The 22,901-nt window shown below is 47.9% G+C and overlaps 1 protein-coding gene across 3 annotated transcripts in view; it reads left to right on the top strand.

Moving 5' to 3' along the window:
* Nucleotides 1–22,901, top strand: part of DCAF8 (DDB1 and CUL4 associated factor 8) — a 71,639-nt gene that overhangs the window by 6,676 nt on the left and 42,062 nt on the right. For 2 of the 3 annotated variants that reach the window (XM_073322949.1, XM_073322951.1), the window contains exon 1: nucleotides 11,316–11,403. The exons of the other annotated variant lie outside the window; for it this stretch is intronic. The gene's annotated coding sequence lies outside the window, so the exon portion shown is untranslated. Of the gene's footprint in view, nucleotides 1–11,315; nucleotides 11,404–22,901 lie in introns of those variants that run through there. 3 annotated transcript variants of the gene reach the window in all.

Below are 22,901 nucleotides of genomic sequence, written 5' to 3'. Positions count from 1 at the left end.
CAAGGGTGGAGGCCCCGGAGCTTGGGCTCCAGCCTGAGCCTGAATGTCTCCACAGCAATTTTTAGCCCTGCAAACCCGAGTCAGCTGACCTAGGCCAGCTATGGCAGTGCCACAGGTCTTTTGTCCCTGTGTCAACATACCCTCAGAGTCCAAGAAGCATAAAAGATACAGTTCCTCCTTGTTGGGGCTTTTTATTTCTTCCCCCTTTCTACTTTGAGTTGCAAATTCAGCTCTTGGGAGGAACTCACTTGCATGTCTCCTCTTTGCTGACTGCTTTCCCTCCTTGCACCCCATAAAGTCTTTTGTCATCTGATGTTCCACAACAGTTGGGTGTCACTGGGCCTTCTGTGTGGGGCAGCAGATAAAGCCTCCGGCTGGAGACTTAGATTTCACACTAGTTAGTTTGTCTCTTTCCTTTCTGGTGACTTGTAGATGCTTTCAATGCCAATCTTTCAATAGGGGATATGGATGTTATAAGTGAGATTAATGCAGGCAGCAGTTGACAAGCCTTCAATAAAGTCTAATCACTTAGCATATTTTTATAACTCTAATACCTATTTTAACAATATTAACCCACGGGGGAGCCAGACCAATTCCAGCTCTGTGTGTTTGTCAGCGTTTGGCTGAGAAATGGGGCCTTTGGATGAGTTGTCCCATGGCCTGCCAGCATCACGCTCATTACAACTCTTGTGACATCATATACAAAGCTGGTAATCAATACCACTGAACCGCGTTGTTGCTTTTTGCCGATGATGGCAAATCAACTTTCAGCACTCCTTCCACTTATAGTAATCTGTACCGTTACAAAAATTATGCTGGTATCATGTTCAGAGCATTAACTGGTAACACGATGTTGTCAGGCAAGGGCCGCAATTTAGCTTTGGGAGGGCGGCAGGTTTGACACACACGTTAAGGTATAATTTAAAAAACTCTTGATTTCTAAACATTTTCTTGGATGTGTATTTGCATAGTTGTTCTAGGTTTCTCATGTTTGGTACCACTGTGTTCATGGGAGAAAGGGCTTTCGAATGATTACCAACTCGACCCATTTCCAGTGACAGTGCATTATCAAAATTTCCCCTTACCTGGGGTCCTGGAGCTAAGAATAGGGGCAGAGTGGGCAGTGAGTGCCCCGGCCATGCCACAGAGGGAGACACTGTGAAATTATGATTGTGTAGAGTTTTATGAATCAACTGACACCCCCCTTCCCTTCCGATCATTAACTTGCCCACGGAATTACACATGCTGCCATGACATGGAACTATGACGTGATCGGAATATCAGAGACTTGGTGGGATAACTCGCATGACTGGAGTACTGTCATGGATGGTTATAAACTGTTCAGGAAGGACAGGCAGGGCAGAAAAGGTGGGGGAGTAGCACTGTATGTAAGGGAGCAGTATGACTGCTCAGAGCTCCGGTACGAAACTGCAGAAAAACCTGAGTGTCTCTGGATTAAGTTTAGAAGTGTGTGCAACAAGAGTGATGTAGTGGTGGGAGTCTGCTATAGACCACCGGACCAGGGGGATGAGGTAGATGAGGCTTTCTTCCGGCAGCTCACGGAAGCTACTAGATCGCATGCCCTGATTCTCATGGGTGACTTTAATTTTCCTGATATCTGCTGGGAGAGCAATACAGCAGTGCATAGACAATCCAGGAAGTTTTTGGAAAGCGTAGGGGACAATTTCCTGGCGCAAGTGCTAGAGGAGTCAACTAGGGGGGGCGCTTTTCTTGACCTGCTGCTCACAAACCGGGTAGAATTAGTGGGGGAAGCAAAAGTGGATGGGAATCTGGGAGGCAGTGACCATGAGTTGGTTGAGTTCAGGATCCTGACGCAGGGAAGAAAGGTAAGCAGCAGGATACGGACCCTGGACTTCAAGAAAGCAGACTTCGACTCCCTCAGGGAACGGATGGCCAGGATCCCCTGGGGGACTAACTTGAAGGGGAAAGGAGTCCAGGAGAGCTGGCTGTATTTCAAGGAATCCCTGTTGAGGTTACAGGGACAAACCATCCCGATGAGTCGAAAGAATAGTAAATATGGCAGGTGACCAGCTTGGCTTAATGGTGAAATCCTAGCGGATCTTAAACATAAAAAAGAAACTTACAAGAAGTGGAAGGTTGGACATATGACCAGGGAAGAGTATAAAAATATTGCTCGGGCATGTAGGAATGATATCAGGAGGGCCAAATCGCACCTGGAGCTGCAGCTAGCGAGAGATGTCAAGAGTAACAAGAAGGGTTTCTTCAGGTATGTTGGCAACAAGAAGAAAGCCAAGGAAAGTGTGGGCCCCTTACTGAATGAGGGAGGCAACCTAGTGACAGAGGATGTGGAAAAAGCTAATGTACTCAATGCTTTTTTTGCCTCTGTTTTCACTAACAAGGTCAGCTCCCAGACTGCTGCGCTGGGCATCACAAAATGGGGAAGAGATGGCCAGCCCTCTGTGGAGATAGAGGTGGTTAGGGACTATTTAGAAAAGCTGGACGTGCACAAGTCCATGGGGCCGGACGAGTTGCATCCGAGAGTGCTGAAGGAATTGGCGGCTGTGATTGCAGAGCCATTGACCATTATCTTTGAAAACTCGTGGCGAACCGGGGAAGTCCCGGATGATTGGAAAAAGGCTAATGTAGTGCCAATCTTTAAAAAAGGGAAGAAGGAGGATCCTGGGAACTACAGGCCAGTCAGCCTCACCTCAGTCCCTGGAAAAATCATGGAGCAGGTCCTCAAAGAATCAATCCTGAAGCACTTGCATGAGAGGAAAGTGATCAGGAACAGTCAGCATGGATTCACCAAGGGAAGGTCATGCCTGACTAACCTAATCGCCTTTTATGATGAGATTACTGGTTCTGTGGATGAAGGGAAAGCAGTGGATGTATTGTTTCTTGACTTTAGCAAAGCTTTTGACACGGTCTCCCACAGTATTCTTGTCAGCAAGTTAAGGAAGTATGGGCTGGATGAATGCACTATAAGGTGGGTAGAAAGCTGGCTAGATTGTCGGGCTCAACGGGTAGTGATCAATGGCTCCATGTCTAGTTGGCAGCCGGTATCAAGTGGAGTGCCCCAAGGGTCGGTCCTGGGGCCGGTTTTGTTCAATATCTTCATAAATGATCTGGAGGATGGTGTGGATTGCACTCTCAGCAAATTTGCGGATGATACTAAACTGGGAGGAGTGGTAGATACGCTGGAGGGGAGGGATAGGATACAGAAGGACCTAGACAAATTGGAGGATTGGGCCAAAAGAAATCTGATGAGGTTCAATAAGGATAAGTGCAGGGTCCTGCACTTAGGACGGAAGAACCCAATGCACAGCTACAGACTAGGGACCGAATGGCTAGGCAGCAGTTCTGCGGAAAAGGACCTAGGGGTGACAGTGGACGAGAAGCTGGATATGAGTCAGCAGTGTGCCCTTGTTGCCAAGAAGGCCAATGGCATTTTGGGATGTATAAGTAGGGGCATAGCGAGCAGATCGAGGGACGTGATCGTTCCCCTCTATTTGACATTGGTGAGGTCTCATCTGGAGTACTGTGTCCAGTTTTGGGCCCCACACTACAAGAAGGATGTGGATAAATTGGAGAGAGTCCAGCGAAGGGCAACAAAAATGATTAGGGGTCTGGAACACATGAGTTATGAGGAGAGGCTGAGGGAGCTGGGATTGTTTAGCCTGCAGAAGAGAAGAATGATGGGGGATTTGATAGCTGCTTTCAACTACCTGAAAGGGGGTTCCAAAGAGGATGGCTCTAAACTGTTCTCAATGGTAGCAGATGACAGAACGAGGAGTAATGGTCTCAAGTTGCAGTGGGGGAGGTTTAGGTTGGATATTAGGAAAAACTTTTTCACTAAGAGGGTGGTGAAACACTGGAATGCGTTACCTAGGGAGGTGGTAGAATCTCCTTCCTTAGAGGTTTTTAAGGTCAGGCTTGACAAAGCCCTGGCTGGGATGATTTAACTGGGAATTGGTCCTGCTTCGAGCGGGGGGTTGGACTAGATGACCTTCTGGGGTCCCTTCCAACCCTGATATTCTATGATTCTATGATTCTATGACATGACCGGCAGCAGTCAGGACAAAAGATTCTACCTCTGGCAACACAGTGCCCCCTAGAGATGCTCTGGGGCATGCATTGGCCTGAAAAAGGGCTGTTCGATACTCTCCCCTCCAGGTTTGGACCATGCCAAGGTTGTGAAATCAGATAGAATCGCCAGCTCTGCCTGGCCTCTTCTGCTGCAAGAGAGGCCGCGTTTTCCACCATTGTTGGCCCAGTCACCTTTTTGAGTCAGCCTGTAAAGCACCTCAGCACTGACCTCTCTTGGTGAGCAGCGCGAGCCAGGCAGCACGCTTACTGCAGCGAGCAGGGGATGAGAGAGCCAGGTTCCACTTGTTCCACCACCTGAGAGGCCAAGCCCCCACAGCTGCTGATGAAGTGGATGGGAGCAGCAGGTGCCTCACTCCACTTACTCTCTCTTCCCGCAGTAACAGTAGAGCTAATAAGCTTCACATCCTGCCTGGGAGGGAGGGAATTAATTCACAAATGACTGGAAATCATTTTGGGTAAAGAACTTCTCCCGAGTGGTGCCAAGTATCAGCAAAATGCTTAAAGAATCTCATAAATATCTTTAAGTGAGTGCCAACATCCTGGTTGGGTTTTTCAGAACAGCTGAAGGGTTATACGTGGTCAGTCTGATGATCGCAATGATCCCTTTTGGCCTTGGAATCTATAAAGGTGAATTCCCTTTAAAGGCACCACTTCATTGTTCCCTGCCTTTATGAACACTACCCTGGCCCTGCCACAGCCTGGGAGTGGAGCTTTCACGCTGACTGGAGGCTTGGCCAAAATGTGCAGCATGCGAAGGCAAAGGGCTTTCAAAACCACTGTGAGCCAGAAGCACACCTCCCCAGCTTCCCTTCTTGCAACTTGGGAAAGTCTTCCCACTCTCTGTCTGGCCATGCTATTGACACTCAGTCCCTGGAAAAATCATGGAGCAGGTCCTCAAGGAATCAATTCTGAAGCACTTAGAGGAGAGGAAAGTGATCAGGAACAGTCAGCATGGATTCACCAAGGGCAAGTCATGCCTGACTAATCTAATTGCCTTCTATGACGAGATAACTGGCTCTGTGGATGAGGGGAAAGCAGTGGATGTGTTGTTCCTTGACTTTAGTAAAGCTTTTGACACGGTCTCCCACAGTATTCTTGCCAGCAAGTTAAAGAAATAAAGGCTGGCTGGATGGATGATAAGGTGGATAGAGAGTTGGCTAGATTGTCAGGCTCAACGGGTAGTGATCAATGGCTCCATGTCTAGTTGGCAGCCGGTATCAAGTAGAGTGCCCCAAGGGTTGGTCCTGGGGCCGGTTTTATTCAATATCTTCATAAATGATCTGGATTGCACCCTCAGCAAGTTTGCAGATGACACTAAACTGGGAGGAGAGGTAGATACGCTGGAGGGTAGGGATAGGATACAGAGGGACCTAGACAAATTGGAGGATGGGGCCAAAAGAAATCTGATGAAGTTCAACAAGGACAAGTGCAGAGTCCTGCACTTAGGACGGAAGAATCCCATGCACTGCTACAGACTAGGGACCAAATGGCTCGGCAGCTGTTCTGCAGAACCTAGGGGTTACAGTGGACGGGAACCTGGATATGAGTCAACAGTGTGTCCTTGTTGCCAAGAAGGCCAATGGTATTTTGGGATGTATAAGTAGGGGCATTGCCAGCAGAGGGACGTGATCGTTCCCCTCTGTTTGACATTGGTGAGGCCTTATCTGAAGTACTGTGTCCAGTTTTGGGCCCCACACTACAAGAAGGATGTGGAAAAATTGGAAAGAGTCCAGCAGAGGGCAACAAAAATGATTAGGGGACTGGAACACATGACATATGAGGAGAGGCTGAGGGAACTGGGATTGTTTAGTCTGCGGAAGAGAAGAATGAGGGAGGATTTGATAGCTGCTTTCAACTACCTGAAAGGGGGTTCCAAAGAGGATAGCTCTAGACTGTTCTCAGTGGTAGCAGATGACAGAACAAGGAGTAATGGTCTCAAGTTGCAGTGGGGGAGATTTAGGTTGGATATTAGGAAAAACTTTTTCACTAGGAGGGTGTTGAAATACTGGAATGCGTTACCTAGGGAGGTGGTGGAATCTCCTTCCTTAGAAGTTTTTAAGGTCAGGCTTGACAAAGCCCTGGCTGGGATGATTTAGTTGGAGGTTGGTCCTGCTTTAAGCAGGGGGTTGGACTAAATGACCTGCTGAGGACCCTTCCAACCCTGATATTCTATGATTCTATGACACTGGAACAGGACGCCAATGACTCTAACTAAATGAGCAATGCTTTATACTGTTGGGATTCCCTGTGAGTTCTTTTCATGCACGACACATCCTCCATATACAAGGTGATTTTACTCTTTGGGATGAGAGGCAGGAATTAGATGGTCACACCTTCACCACTGGAGTGTTCTTGAGAGCATAAAACTGGAATAACAAGAGGGTGACTGTTTCTTAGCACGCAGCGGAGAAGCATTGTCTAACCCCCTCCCCTGCACTGACAGTGAAGAGGTGAAAGAACAGGCAGTGAGGGATGCTGCTGCACTACAAGGGTAAGACACAGCAAAGCCAAAAGTGAGCCATCTGTGCTGCTCTTGACCCATGCGCATGCTAGGCCCATCTGCCCTGAAATCTATAGACTTCTCTTGTGCTGTTTGCAGTTGACCACTCGCCAGCAGTGGAAATGGCACTGGGAAATGGTGTCACAGGCAAAGCAGGTAGGACTCTCGGCACTTCCCCACTGAATGGGTGAAATGGCCCATATCCACAGGGCACAGCTCGTCTCATGGCTCATCATTCGTTATTTTTTAAAAATCCTCCTTGGAAACAGCTTTATTTCCTAGTACATTTAACAATCACAACTGGAAGTGAAAAGCAAACTCTGCATGCGTTCGACTAAAACCTGCCCTGCTGCTGGGTTGTGTCAGTGAAGTCTTTCAGTGATTGAAAGAGTCTATTTGCCCAGCCTCCCGACAAAGGGTCATATGCTTAGCAATTGTAACTCTATTGAACTGAGCAGAGCAGGGCTAGTTTTTGACCAGCTGAGGATCTAGCCTAACGTCTTCACTGCTGTTTTATCGCTGTCCCTAAAATCAAAGTTGTTGCAGGACTTGCAGGGATTTAAAAGCCAAACCCTCTTGTGCCAGCCCCCGGGGTTACTGGTGTCCTGCCCTTTTCAAAAAGGAAAAGAGTGCCCATGCACCTCGCAAGTGTCGCAGCACGTGGATCAGCAGCAAAGTGGAAGATCATAGAATCATAGAATATTAGGGTTGGACGAGACCTCAGGAGTCATCTTGTCCAATCCCCTGCTCAAAGCAGGACCAGCACCAACTAAATCATCCCAGCCAAGGCTTTGTCAAGCCGGGACTTAAAAACCTCTAAGGATGGAGATTCCACCACCTCCCTAGGTAACCTATTCCAGCGCTTCACCACCCTCCTAGTGAAATAGTGTTTTTGAATATCCAACCTAGATCTCCCCCACTGCAATTTGAGACCATTGCTCCTTGTTCTGTCATCTGCCACCACTGAGAACAGCTGAGCTCCATCCTCTTTGGAACCCCCCTTCAGGTAGTTGAAGGTTGCTATCAAATCCCTCCTCACTCTTCTCTTCTGCAGACTAAATAACCCCAGTTTCCTCAGCCTCTCCTCGTGAGTCATGTGCCCCAGCCCCCAAATAATGTTCGTTGCCTTCCACTGGACTCTCTCCAATTTGTCCACATCCCTTCTGTAGTGGGGAGACCAAAACTGGACACAATACTCCAGGTGTGGCCTCACCAGTGCCGAACAGTCCAAAGCTTAGATCTGGATTGCAAATGTATGTGGCCCAGTGCATGTTAATATTTGTCAAATCAGGTTAAGGGGTTGGAAGAGTGTACTACATAATGAGTGTGTGTTCTTGGAAAGATGTTATGACTTATTTACATGACTTTTCCCCTGCTTGACTTTTCCTTGAAGGACATCGAGCCTGTTCTTCCCTGTGTATTTGTAGGAGGAGGTTTCCTTAGAGCAGCAAAAAAGCTTTCTCTGCCCCTCAGTGAAAGGCGAGAGATGTTGGAATACCGATTTCGAAGTCCTAGCGTGTGGGGGAGAGGGAGCAGGCATTGTGTTGCAGAGGTCAAAGCCATGGGGAGATCTCTCTGATCACAAGACTCCTGAGACTACAGTTGGTGCTAGGCCCCAGTGGGCACGGCCACTCGAAGATCACAGCCACGGAAGCAGCAGAGGCCACAGCCCAACAAGTGACTGAATCAAATTAAAACACGTTATTATTTGGTGATAACACCTAGCTCTTATCTAGCACTTTTCACCAGGAGATCTCAAAGTGCTTTAGAGAGGAGGTCAGTCTCACTATCCCCATTTTCCAGAGGAGGCAGCTGAGTCACAGAGAGGAGAAGTGATGTGCCCAGCATTACCCAGCAGCATCAGTGGCAGAGTGGGGAACAGAACTCAGGTTTCCTGAGTCCCAGCCCAGTGCTCTAGCCACTACATCACACTGCCTCCCCAAGAATCTATTGTTCTTGGCTCCAGGATTGTGGCCCTGTGGCGGAGTGGGAATTTTTCATAATATTTTGGATGAGTATTGTGTGCCTCAGTTTCCCCGATGAGCTACATGGTTAACTAGATGGGGGGGAAAGATTGTTTACTCATTGCAGAGATACAGGTGTGACTGACACCCAGCTATCTGGGGCCCAGGACCATGGAGAGTCCCGGAAGACAATTTGGTATCCTACCAACTGAATGACCGTGGATGGCCCATCCTCTGCAGGAAGCCACTCGATTGTGACTAGCTGGAGAACAAAGGGCTTGGAGGAGGTTCAGGTGGAGTGGTTAAGTGTGGGCTGCTGAAAGCAGGAAGCTTCTGAACAGAGACTAAGAAAGGTTCAGAAGAGAGCTCTGGGTTGTGAACTAACCCAGATGGACTATGCTGTAACTTTCTGTTCTCTGTGCTAACCAAGGGCTTTCTACACTGTGTTCCAGACATCTAATAAACCCTTCTGCTTTTACAGTGCTGGATAAGAGTCACTCCATATTAAGGAAACTGGGAGGGGCGGGGGATTGCTCCCTTTAAGTGTGTAAGTCTCACTCTGGGGTCCTCTGGGGTCCTCACTCTGGGGTCCTCACTTAAGTGTGTAAGTCTCACGTCCTCACTCTGGGGTCCTGAAGCAGGGGTGCTGAAGTCTCTGATGTTCATTCCCAGGAAGCAGTGAAACCAAGAGGCTTACTCCAGTGAGAGACTGTGACCCTAAAGGGGCTGACGCCCTGAAGGCGTTCTCCCAGGGACTGTTCCAGAGCCGTATGAGAGCACTGGACCTGTGGATCCATGACAGGCACCTCCCCTCGAGCCCACCAGCCAAGACCGCCCCAAGCTCCTTCCAGATGGGGCTGTCATGCAGGGAAGTCCGACGCTAGAGGGTCAGGGATCCCATCATGGGGAAAAGAGAGTAGAAAGGGAAAGGATCAGGTTGAAGGGGCTGATCCATCCCTTCTGGGATCCCAGTGCAGAGGGTGCAGCCCTATGGCGTGTACCTGGCCTCCTGGTGGGAGTCTGTTTGGGGGAGGCCTGGCCTGTGATTGACCCAATCAGCAGTTGTTTGGGTCCAAAGCACGGGAGGCGGCAGGGAGGGCAGCCACCCTGCTGCTTACCGCATTGGCCATGCCGGGGTGGAGGGAGTCAGTGAAAACGCAGGCCCTGCTCGCAGCACCAACATACAAAAATAGAAACTCTGGTGGCGTGAGAAATGATTGCCCTGCCCCCGCGTGAGGCACTTCCCAGTCCCAAAGCAGCGCGGGCAGCCCCGGGCTTACGGGCAGCCCCATAACAAAGCAGCAGGCCTAGCCCAGCGCATCAGTCCAAGGCGGAAAGGGGGGTGGCCGCCCACCCGTGGGATGGATGGGGACAGGGTGCTGGGTGGCTTGAGCTCCCAAGGGAGCACAGCTGAGGGGGTCTCCCGAGGGAAGAGGCTGAAGTCAGGGAGAGGAGCAATGACCCTACAATATCCCGGGTTGCAGTGACCCTACAATAACAGAGCGGGGCTCCCCCAGGCAGGCTGCACTGGAAACCTGGGGCTGAGGAGGGGGCGGCCCTACAATGACACTGCAGGCGGAGGTGATGAGACGGGGCAGCTAACGGGGGGGGGGGTCTTTAATACCGGGGACCCGCCAATAGCACAGGGGGCTAATGGGGGAGGGGAATTTACAATCACGGCGGATCTGGCGCGGGCAGACCCGTCCCTCACACGGGCCCCCGCCGGGCCCCACCCCCTCGGCCGCGACCCTACAATAACAATCCCCAGGCCCTGAGGGGAGCGGGTGTCGCGAAGCCGCCGCTGCCGTAAAGCGCGGGCGGGAGCCGCAAAGCGTCCCCGGCGGAGGGAGGCGGCGCAGTAAGATGGCGGCTGGGCCCGGAGCCGGTGGCGGGGGAGCGGCTCGGGGAAGCAGGATCCCGGCCTGAGCGGGCCCGGGGCCGCCGGGAGTAGGGTCCGTCCACGTCCCCCGGAGCCGCGGCCTGAGCGGGCCCCGCTCCTGGGACCCCCGGGACAGGCCCGGCCCCGCTCCCCTCCCCCAACCGGGCCCCGGCCCGGCCCCCCTCCCCCAACCCATAGCCAGGACCCGATCCCCTCCCGGGACTGGCCTGCTTCCCTTCCCCTCCCCCAACCTATAGCCCGGCCCCGCTCCCCTAACCCTTTGCCAGAGCCCGGTCCCGCTCCTCTCCCCCTCCCAGGACAGGTCCTGCTCCTGCCCTGAACCCACTTCTCCCCTCTCCCGTGCAGGCCCAGGGTTCCCAGCCATTAGAACCAAGGCCTCCCTCACCCCCTGCTCGGGCTCGTCCTCTGTGGTTAGGGGATTGCTCCTGGATCTTCCATCCCCAGTGCTGGTGCCTGGCGACCCAACCCAGCCTGCACCTGCCCAGCTTTCCTTTTCTGGCCCCGCAGGGTCATGGCCATGCTCTCGCTCCCTCCCCGCTATCTGAGAAAGGCTGAACCTGCCTGATTCTCCAGGTTTAGCTTTAATGGTGCCCGGCGTATGGGGAGACTCGTGAACTGTATTTGGGGGGCAGGGAGCAGGTGTCTTTTCTGGGGTTCACCGAGGGTGTCTGTGTCGGGCCCTCGCCAACCCACACTCTAGGCTTGCATGAAATACTCTTGCTACATTTAATCTTTAATTAAAACAAACATACATGTACTGGGAGGAATGGGGTGGATGAAGTCTGGTCTGAGCTATCTTTACTTCAGAGTAATAAGGTGCAAGAGGGTGAGATCAGTTATAAATGACACCTCTTAAATTTAAACTGTAATTTTTCTCAGTCTCTCAGCAAATCTACAGAGCCAGTTTCCCAGGTGCTGCTGGGCCTGTGTGGTGGATAGAAGTAGGAAAGGTGAGTGCCTCTAAAACTGTCTTGTGTTCAGTCTAATGTATCCCAGCCTGGGGCCAGCAACTTTCTTTTCTTTTCTATTCTTCTCTGGTTTTGTTTGTTTTTTGGACTGGTGAGTAAAATATATGGGGTTTGTTGTTTTTCTAAGGTGAGTGACTAGATAAGCCTGGGCTAGTAAACTGCTCCTCATTTGCTTGAGACAGTGTTCTCTAGGAGTTAAAGCAGCAGATTGGGAATCAGGACCCCTGGGTTCTGTTTCCTTTTCTGCCACTGATTCTTCATAAGAACAAGGGAATTGCCATACAGACTCATGCCAATGGGCAGGTTAGTTCAGTATCCTGTTTCCAGCATCACCTGTAATAGATGCTTTAGAGAAAGGTGCAAGAAACCCTTTAACGGACAGCCTGGAAGAAACTTCCAATGAACGGGTTATACCATAACCCCAGTAATTTGGCTTATGTTGTGCAGCAGCAGGGCTTATATATATGTATCCTTTTCTTATCCTGTGTAATGTAACTGGATGTTATCCATGTAAGTGTTTAATCCTATTTATTATCCTACTGAGCTTTTGTCCACAGTGATTTCTTGTGGCAATGAATTCCGTGTGTTAATTGTGCTGTTTGTTTTTAAGTTTTAAACATGTTGCCTTTTATCCGAATTGGATATCCCTTTCTTGTAATGACTCTAGAAATGGGAAATAGTATTACCTTATCTCCTTCTGTGCTATTTCTTAGTTTGTGTCTCTGTCGTGTCTCTTCTTATTTATCTTCCTTAAAGTAAGGAGTTGTCAACTTTTAGAAAGCTGCACTGCTATAACCAGACCGGTATAGTTAAATAGGTACAACTGCCCTCCCCCTCCAAATGGGCACAGTTCTAGCAATAAAGGTACTGATACTAGTATAACTCTCCTCCTATGAGAACAGGGAGTAACGTACCGGTGTATATGCCACCTTTATAGGTGCATATATTTCATTTATGCTAGGTCTTCTACCTGAATGACTAGCTAATACAAAATCACATCCCTAAGTGACGTAGTTCTACTAGTAAAGCTTACAAGTATAGATAGACTAGGTTTATGAGTCGCAGTCTCTTCATTCTCCCTTCGTATGGAAATCTTTCCATGCCTCTGATCACTCTCACCTACCTATCTTAGAACGTCCTGAAATAAGGTGGCCAGAAATGAGCACAGTAACCCAGGTGAAGGGGGTCCCATTGACTTCTCAATAGCTTTATGATATTTGCTGTCTTGTTGCCTGTACGTCAGTACACACTAGAGTTTTTTTGTTTTTTTTTGACAGCATTGCACGTTGAAGTGTCCAAAAATGATGCCCAAGTCTCTTTCCTGAGTGGCTAATTAATTAAGGCCTGGTATGCACTTGACAGTTTGGCCAATCTTTTTTTTGGTTAGAGGGGTGAATTTTTTTTACTGAAATCAGTGTATCCACACGAGCTCTTTTGCAGGTATAAAAGTGATTTATACAGGTACAAATATATCTCTATGAGAAGGAGAATAGCCCTACTGAGGCTATAGCTACATTACTGAGCCTATGCTGACATAGTCCCCTAGCGTAGATGCAGTATACAATGACAGAAGGAGGCGTTCTGCCAGCATAGGAACACCACCTCCCATTAGCTGGGCTGACAGGAGCACACGCTGTTGGCATAGCTTTCCCTACACTGCGGGTTTTGTCACCATTGTTCTGTCGCTATGGTGTGTGGTTTTTTTCTCTCCCCCCTCTCCCCCCCCGACCTAGCTATGCTAGTATAAATTTTAAGTGCACACCAGGTGTGGGATAAAGCACCTTTATACTGTGATAACTGTGCTCTCGCTAAGGGGTTGAACTGCTTTGACTATACATGTACAGCTAAAGGGGTTCAAGCCTTGTTTGTAGATAACCCATAGTATGTGTGAGTAACTCAAGGATTGTTCTTTCTAGTGTACGCTACCTTGTGTTTCACACTGAATTTCATTAGCCATCATGCTGCCCAGTTGCGTGATGTCAGGCAAATCACATCTTCTCTTCTCCTGCCAAATGGAGTCCCTGATCTCTCCAAACAGGGTGTGGGTGAACCTGAATGTGAAGGGTTCTGATTCTCTCTCTGACAAATGGGGGAGGGGGATCTCTCTCTTACAGTTTGGCAACACTTGAGACGTTGGTTGTGTCAAAGCCTCATTGAGTTGAATTGAGTGCCTTGGATATGGCATGTAAAGTGGTGGTGGTCATTGACCAAGGCTGTTCCATTGTGCTTCAGAACTAGCATATTGTGCAGTAATTTAAAGGTGTCCGGTTTGTGGTGGCTTTGAGGTGCTTTATCTCTAAAAGGAAAACCTTCATTTAATGGGTTATATTCCCCCCCCCACACACACACACACGATTTTTAAGGAAAAAGATAGCCAAGAGCTGATTTGTGTGCCCCTCAAGAGAGGGTGAATCGAAATTAAAGTGTGTATATATTACTCAGGACACTGCCAGGTTTTAAAAAAAAAATCATACAATTTTCCCAATTAAGTGCATCCCAATTAACGGAAATCTGCATGTTTTGTGTGATCTTCAGGACCTGTGTTAGCCTCATAGCTTCCCTAGTATGGGGAGGGCCTTTCTAAAAACATGCCCACTGTTGATACAACTGGTTCTGCTCTCTTGATATTAACTGCATTTGGGGCCCTAAGAGGCAGATTGCTGGTGTTTCTAACACCATCTTGATTCGATCTGCTTGTAGTATGCTTGTATGATATGCTGTTAAAAATGCTGGCAACCTGTCTACAGGAGAACCTGGTCCTGCACAGAGCACCATGCAAGAGGACATCTGGGCTCATGCAGTTCTCTCTGCAGAATCGTGTCTTAAGGCTTCCAGTGTTGCTAACATTTGGAGATCTTTAGAAAATGTTCCTGTTATAAATAGGATATTGATAGTGAATGGCAATGACTGATGACTAATCAGTACAGGATTGGCATAACCTTTGCTTAACAGTCAGCTCATTTAGCTAGTGCCACTAGGGTAAGTGGCCTTTATCCAGGTTTTCCATGGGTATGACTTTCTATTGAACCTCTGGTTAGTTAATATAGAAAATAACAAATAAAAATGTGTGTTTGGGATGGGTGGGGGAAACGAGGAGATTTGCATAGTGGTAGCACTTAGGGTCCCCAGTCGTAGGTCAGGATCCTGTTGTGCTAGGTGCTGGACAAACACATCAAAAAGGTGGTTCCTGCCTTGAAGAGCTGACAAGCTCAAGTAATGTGTATCAACACAATAACGGATTTCCAGTCTCTTCAGGCTTTTTGATAAAGTCTCATCACTTAACTGAGATCAGACTCTACTGGGAAGTCTCAACTAAGAGAGGTCTTCTGTAGTTGAGAAACAAAGTCCCCTTGAGTTTACTGAATTGCTTCTTTTTATGTGTCAGAGGCAGCATTTGTCTTGTGGAAGAGGCCCCAAACAGGTAGTCAGAGGACTTTGTTTCAACTCCCAGTTCTGTCACTGACTTGCTCTGACATTGGGCAAGTCACTTCCCCTCTCTGTGCGTCTGGTTCCCCATCTTACAGATGGGCGTAATGATACTCATCCGTCTCCGCAACACACTGACATCTGTGGATGGAAGGTGCCATGGAAGTACAGTTTTTAAAACTAAAAGGATTTCCTAAGCATCTAATGTGCTCTCTCCTCTGGGTAGGCAGTAAAACTAAAATAAACAGCATCCATGGAAGTATTAAGTCTGGTCAGTTTCACTGTCAGGTTCTCATGCACTAGGACAGTATAAATCCCCATCACTCTAAGGCAAGGCTTAAGACCAATCAAATTATTTTCATTGAAATTAAAATAAAATCATGTAAATATCAGTTGACATCCCCATCCCTCTTATTTCTGAATTATTTTTGTAATACTGAGGGACAGTGTTGTATGAGTTGTAGCTGGGAGAACTTGGGAAAGAGAATGAACAGTAGCTGTCTGGCTGGAATGCCATTAGCTGCTCTGCTGGCTGGCCTAGGAGCTATGCCCTAGAAAAGAATGATGGTGGAGAGTTATGGCAGAGAGCTGGCATGGGGTTGGGGCTCCAGCCCTGTGCCTTAACCACAAGACTAATTTTCTCCTCCACGATCCATTTATTAGCATTTGGTAACATGGAAACCCCTCTTCTGGTGAGCATAGCAGTATTCCTTCTGCATGGTGTAAGTGCAGGATGTGGGGAATCCTCAAGTTTTTAATGGATTCACCCTAAACCTGTGGTTTTCGTACTATGTTGTTGGGTTTCGCATATTTCACACATCTGAAATGTAACTGAATGCTCAATAGTAGAATGTGTCCTTTGGAAGGTGGGGGTCCCCGCAGGGCTAGCTGCAGCTATCTACTGAGAGTCCGAGTGCTGCCTTTTTTGACATACTCCTAGAGTGGCATGTTGGGATGAAAGGATTATTAGGCTGTGTAAGATCTTGATCAAGTTACATTTTGGGCCTAAATCACCTGATGACAGTCTCTGTACTTAAAGGAGCACTGTCTTAGGTTGCCATACTCCAGTACTTAGGAGAAAACCCTGCTTAAATATAGGAGCCTCAAGTGAACAAATACAAGGCGGTGAGAGTGTACAAGAGATCCAGTGTATGCCAATACATAGGGTTGTGTTCACAACAGTGATCTGTCTGCAAAGACCCATGGGGTTTTCGCTGTCTGGTAAAGCAGACTGAAATCAGGATGACCCTGAAGGTAGGGAGTCTTTAGTAGACCAGAGAAAAGCCTGACATTTTTCATACTGCTGCCCTATCTCCACAGCCATCGTGCCTGTGCAGCTTGGTCCAAATGTGGCTGCAATACTGTGTGTTCTGGCAGAGCTAGTCCATTAGTGTGTTTATAGCTACATATCCATTATAATAATGGATTGTTCAGTAACTAAGGAGCTATAAATATCAATTCAACACTCTTAAAATGGGTTGGTGTGCAGTATTTTAATCCTGTTGTTGGACTTTGTATTGCATACAACTGAAGTGTAATTGAGTGACAATCGTCACTTGCAAGGTGGGGGCTAACTGGCTTCCTACTGTTGGACACTACTAGATTGTAGACTTCAGAAGAGTGCAAGTATGTCTGATATAAAACAGAACACACGCCAACTTGCACACAATATCATTTGATTGGAACTAGGAATCTGCCTTCTGGAAAGAGCTTACAACGTGCCTTGCATCGTGTTTTCTCAATTTTAAAAATATCGGGTAGATGTTGTTCATAGTGGTACTGGGGCCTTCACCCCACAACTTCTATTCTAGTTAATGGAGCTTGTGGCTAATGCCACCGCACTACTTCAAAAATCTCCCCCATCACCTTTCAATGGGGCGATCTCAAAGTGCTTAAGCCTCAACTTGGTGAACTAGGCATCATCCCTGTTTGACGACTGGGGCGCTCAAGGCACAGGGCCAGGAGGTGACTGCAGCAGAGCTAGGAATAAAATCCAGTTCTCAACTCTCAGTCTTGTGCCTTAACCACAAGACTAATTTTCTTTTTCATGATCCATTTATTAGCATTTGGTAACATGGAAACCCTTCTTCTGGTGAGCATAGCAGTATTCCTTCTGCATGGTGTAAGTGCAGGATGTGGGGAATCCTCGAGTTTTTAATGGATTCACCCTAAACTTACAACACTTGACATAGATCTTCTAGAAGCTATCCAGTGGTAATGGTTCACTTACTGGGAGCTGGGCTGGAATTGAGGGCATCCCAGAAGTGAAAGACTCCTGCTCATCTTTAACAAGCAGTAGGTTAAGGGAGGAAGGATGATCTCTTGTCTAAAACACAAGCGCTAGATATTCCATGCTCTGGGTCTTTTACTGACTTTGGGCCATGTCCCTTCAGCTCTCTTTGCCTTTTTCTCCACCTGTGTACAATGGGGCTAATATGTGCCACACAAGGCAGTTGGGGGGCTAAATTCAGTGACCCTTGTAGAGTGTGTACACATCCTTGGATGGCAGGTATTGGAGGGTGAATGCTCTTTCACTGAGGGCCTGGTGTGGGAGGGATGTCTAAAAGAGTTTCCCATCTGATGCAGCATCGTGTGCATTGTTACCTGCCTGTGTAATTACTGTTCCTTCAGCATCAGAGATCTGCATGGGGCTCACCCAGCCAGAGGCTGTTCTAAAGCTGGCAGTGTTTAGGGGAACAAGGTGTGGTACATTAACGTCTTCCTGCACATTGTGGTTTGACCCTTGGCTTCCTTGCATTGGGAGGCTTACTGGCTTTGAATAGAATCTAGGTATTGTGCTGGGCAGGGCCCTGGCATTGCCGCCTGGTAGTGGAATCTAGTGTATGGCAATATATGTGGTATTGGAGCCTGCTGGGGAGACGGCATCTCTTCAGCTTAACAGGAAGAGGAGATCGTCTGTCTGTAATTAAAAGGTAGGTGGTTCAGGTTTAATTGAGGATCCTGGTGTCTGTACATGGGGGCCCAGAGTGTAAGCTCTTTCGGGCAGGAGTTGCATCTTTCTGTGTGTTTGTAGGACACCAACTCTGATTTGATGCTCTGGGCACTACTGGAATGCAAATAATACATAGCTGATCTACCGAGACAGTATGCTTAGTCCCTGTCAGGTCAGGGAACAAGTGAGTGCTTTCCCTTAATGACAGTTTCCCCCACCTAATTTCTGGTCTAGCCATGTAATCTGCGGGATCCCAAGCTGTTAGAAGTGTGTGTGTTGGAGTGGGAGCAGAACAGGAGTTGCTTTCCCTTCTGGCTCCACTAATAGAGAGCAAGACTTGTTTGGGATGCTGGGCCCCAGGTGCCCGCTTAAGCTCCTGCCTGTAGAGCTGGTTTTAGAGTGTTGCATTGGTGGGTTTCCTAGTGTCCAGCCAGTACTCAGCTGGAAGGATCGTGCTGTGTTGCAGGGATCGAGAAGGCTTTGCACGCTGGTGTGAAGGGATATCTTCAAGTCTCTGACAGGGCGCTGGGGACATCAGCCCTTGGGCATTTGAAAGCTAGTGTAATTACCACCTTCAGATGTGTAGAGTACAAAGTTTTGAGTAGCCTAACGTTTCGGTTCCCCCAACTCTCTGAAGACTGAAGAGTTCCTTAGATCTATAGGTTTCAGAGTAGCAGCCGTGTTAGTCTGTATCCGCAAAAAGAAAAGGAGGACTTGTGGCACCTTAGAGACTAACAAATTTATTTGAGCATAAGCTTTTGTGAGCTACAGCTCACTTCATCGGATGCATTCAGTGGAAAATACAGTGGGGAGATTTATATACATAGAGAACGTGAAACAATGGGCGTTACCATACACGCTGTAACGAGAATGATCAGGTAAGGTGAGCTATTACCATCAGGAGAGCCAGCGGGCAGGGGAGGAACCTTTTGTAGTGATGATCAAGGTGGGCAATTTCCAGCAGTTGACAAGAACATCTGAAACGCCCATTGTTTCATGTTCTCTATGTATATAAATCTCCCCACTGTATTTTCCACTGAATGCATCTGATGAAGGTCAGTTCCCAGACTGCTGCGCTTGGCATCACAGCATGGGGAGTAGATGGCCAGCCCTCTGTGGAGAAAGAGGTGGTTAGGGACTATTTAGAAAAGCTGGACGTGCACAAGTCCATGGGGCTGGACGAGTTGCATCCGAGAGTGCTAAAGGAATTGGTGGCTGTGATTGCAGAGCCATTGGCCATTATCTTTGAAAACTCGTGGTGAACGGGGGAAGTCCCAGATGACTGGAAAAAGGCTAATGTAGTGCCAATCTTTAAAAAGGGGAAGGAGGAGGATCCTGGGAACTACAGGCCAGTCAGCCTCACCTCAGTCCCTGGAAAAATCATGGAGCAGGTCCTCAAAGAATCAATCCTGAAGCACTTGCATGAGAGGAAAGTGATCAGGAACAGTCAGCATGGATTCACCAAGGGAAGGTCATGCCTGACTAATCTAATCGCCTTCTATGATGAGATTACTGGTTCTGTGGATGAAGGGAAAGCAGTGGATGTATTGTTTCTTGACTTTAGCAAAGCTTTTGACACGGTCTCCCACAGTATTCTTGTCAGCAAGTTAAAGAAGTATGGGCTGGATGAATGCACTATAAGGTGGGTAGAAAGTTGGCTAGATTGTCGGGCTCAACGGGTAGTGATCAATGGCTCCATGTCTAGTTGGCAGCTGGTGTCAAGTGGAGTGCCCCAAGGGTCGGTCCTGGGGCCGGTTTTGTTCAATATTTTCATAAATGATCTGGAGGATGGTGTGGATTGCACTCTCAGCAAATTTACGGATGATACTAAACTAGGAGGAGTGGTAGATATGCTGGAGGGTAGGGATAGGATACAGAGGGACCTAGACAAATTGGAGGATTGGGCCAAAAGAAATCTGAGGCTCAATAAGGATAAGTGCAGGGTCCTGCATTTAGGATGGAAGAACCCAATGCACCGCTACAGACTAGGGACCGAAAGGCTAGGCAGCAGTTCTGCGGAAAAGGACCTAGGGGTGACAGTGGACGAGAAGCTGGATATGAGTCAGCAGCGTGCCCTTGTTGCCAAGAAGGCCAATGGCATTTTGGGATGTATAAGTAAGGGCATAGCGAGCAGATCAAGGGACATGATCATTCCCCTCTATTCGACATTGGTGAGGCCTCATCTGGAGTACTGTGTCCAGTTTTGGGCCCCACACTACAGGAAGGATGTGGATAAATTGGAGAGAGTCCAGCGAAGGGCAACAAAAATGATTAGGGGTCTGGAACACATGACTTATGAGGAGAGGCTGAGGGAACTGGGATTGTTTAGTCTGAGAAGAGAAGAATGAGGGGGGATTTGATAGCTGCTTTCAACTACCTGAGAGGTGGTTCCAGAGAGGATGGCTCTAGACTATTCTCAGTGGGAGGAGAGGAGAGGACACGGAGTAATGGTCTCAAGTTGCAGTGGGGGAGGTTTAGGTTGGATATTAGGAAAAACTTTTTCACTAGGAGGGTGGTGAAACACTGGAATGCGTTACCTAGGGAGGTGGTAGAATCTCCTTCCTTAGTTTTTAAGGTTAGGCTTGACAAAGCCCTGGCTGGGATGATTTAATTGGGGATTGGTCCTGCTTTGAGCAGGGGGTTGGACTAGATGCCCTCCTGAGGTCCCTTCCAACCCTGATACTCTATGAAGTGAGCTGTAGCTCACGAAAGCTCATGCTCAAATAAATTGGTTAGTCTCTAAGGTGCCACAAGTACTCCTTTTCTTTTTCCTTCCCTCAAGCTGTTCTACAGTGTTGCTGTAGATTGGTAAACAGCTGCCATGTTTTACCCCAGAGGTGGTTGCGTTCCATTAGGTAGGGAAGTAATTTCTTTCTCCCCTGGAGGCTTGTTTTCTCTGGATGCCAGTTAACTCAGGGGAGTGAACACCTTTGTAAAGGCCAGTCCGGACATTCCCAAATGTTTGTTCCAAGGATACATGGTTGTCTACCCTAAGCCAGTGGTTCTCAACCTGTGGCCCACAGATCCTTGGGGGTCCACAGACTCTGTCTAAGGGATCAGAAGAAGCTTGTCATTACTCCAGAACAGTGGTTTTCAACCTCTAGTCTGTGGACTAATATTTCCAAAGGGGTCTACACCTCCATTTGAAAATTTTTAGGGGTCCACAGATGAAAAAAGGTTGAGATCCACTGCCCTAAGCTGATCCCTGTGGGCAAACTACAAACGCTGATAGCTGGGGAATATCCAGACTAGCCTTTAGAAATGTTAGCTACTCGGTGATGTTAATAAGTCTCATGTAGACACACTCTGTATAAAAGAGGCTATTAAATAGGACTAATGGGGAAAAATGGGTTAAAATACCCACCTCCCTCCCAGCTTTTTACTCTGTGCTGCTTCTCTTTTGTATATGGAGAGTTTACAACTTCTTGCCCAATGCGGGAGAACCCCCTGAGGATTAGGGCAGGTCTACACTTAAAATGCTGCTATAGCACTTAAGTGAAGATGCTCCTATGCTGGCAGGAGAGCTTCTCCTGTCAGCGTAGTTAATCCACCTCCCCGAAAGGTGATAGCTATGTTGATGGTAGAAGTTCTCGTGTTGACATTGTGCTGTCTACATGCGGGGTTAGGTTGATATAAATCCACACCTATGAGCGATATAGTGATCCCAATATAGGTCTGTAGTGTAGATCTGGCCTTAGTCCTTGGCTGTCTTCTTTCTGGGCCATCTCATTGCATTTATCCCAACTCTCTTCCCCCTGCTGGCTTCTGCTCATCTAGGCTCAAACTCTTTTCTCCTGAACCCCTGAGAGGCTACAGCTGTCCTTTGGTAGAGTCAGAGGTAGGAAACAGTGCTCTCTCTAACTGCTTTGTTAGGCCAGGGATCCTGGTAGTCACCTTTGACCTGAGCAGCTTTCCTCCTCTGTCAAGGTTCCTTCCTCACTCTGAACTCTAGCGTACAGATATGGGGACCTGCATGAAAGACCCCCCTAAGCTTATTCTTATCAGCTTAGGTTAAAAACTTCCCCAAGGTACAAACTTTGCCTTGGCCTTGAACCCTATGCTGTCACCACCAAGCGTTTTGAACAAAGAACAGGGAAAGAGACCACTTGGAGACGTCTTCCCCCAAGCCCTACACCCCCTTTCCTGGGGAAGGCTTGATAAGAATCCTCACCAATTTGTACAGGTGAACACAGACCCAAACCCTTGGATCTTAAGAACAATAAAAAATCAATCAGGTTATTAAAGAGGATTTTAATTAAAGAAAAGGTAAAAGAATCACCTCTGTAAAATCAGGATGGTAAATACCTTACAGGCTAATCAGATTCAAAACATAGAGAATCCCTCTAGGCAAAACCTTAAGTTACAAAAAGACACACAAACAGGAATATACATTCCCTCCAGCATAGCTTATTTTACCAGCCATTAAACAAAAGGAAATCTAGTTTATTTTCTAGCTAGATTACTTACTAACTTAGCAGGAGTTGTAAGGCTTGCATTTCTGATCTGTTCCTGGCAAAAGCATCCCACAGACAGCCAAACCCTTTGTTACCCCCCCTGCCTCCTCCAGATTTGAAAGTATCTTGTCCCCTCATTGGTCATTTTGGGTCAGGTGCCAGCGAGGTTATCTTGGCTTCTTAACTCTGTACAGGTGAAAGGGTTTTGCCTCTGGCCAGGAGGGATTTTATAGCACTGTATACAGAAAGGTGATTACCCTTCCCTTTTATATTTGACATCCTCTATCACCCTTCTCTCCATATGGTCACTGGAGCAGGGTCAGGACTCTTTACCTTGGCTGTGTGTCTGCAGAGCTACACTTCAGAGCAATCTGTTTCCCTTTCCTGGGAAAAGGCGCTTGAATGCTGCACCTTCCCGCTGCTCCATGGGATTAGTTTGAGGGCGGATTGGCTAGAACAGCGTGAGCATATAGTATTGTGGCCTTTGGGAACCGGACGGAGCATCAGAGTGCAAAGGTTCTGCTATGGTTGGAATGTGACAGTTGATCAGAGAAGGTGGGAGTAACGGCTCCATAGGGTAATAAAGAGGGGGTTGTGGCTCCAGCCAGGGGCAGCTGGGGTAGGAGACCCCAGGAGAAACCATGAGT

This window comes from Lepidochelys kempii, chromosome 24 (genome assembly GCF_965140285.1).
Source record: "Lepidochelys kempii isolate rLepKem1 chromosome 24, rLepKem1.hap1, whole genome shotgun sequence".
Taxonomy (NCBI): Eukaryota; Metazoa; Chordata; order Testudines; family Cheloniidae; genus Lepidochelys; species Lepidochelys kempii.
The sequence above is the reverse complement of the archived record's forward strand: the minus strand, read 5'-3'. Positions and strand labels throughout refer to the sequence as shown.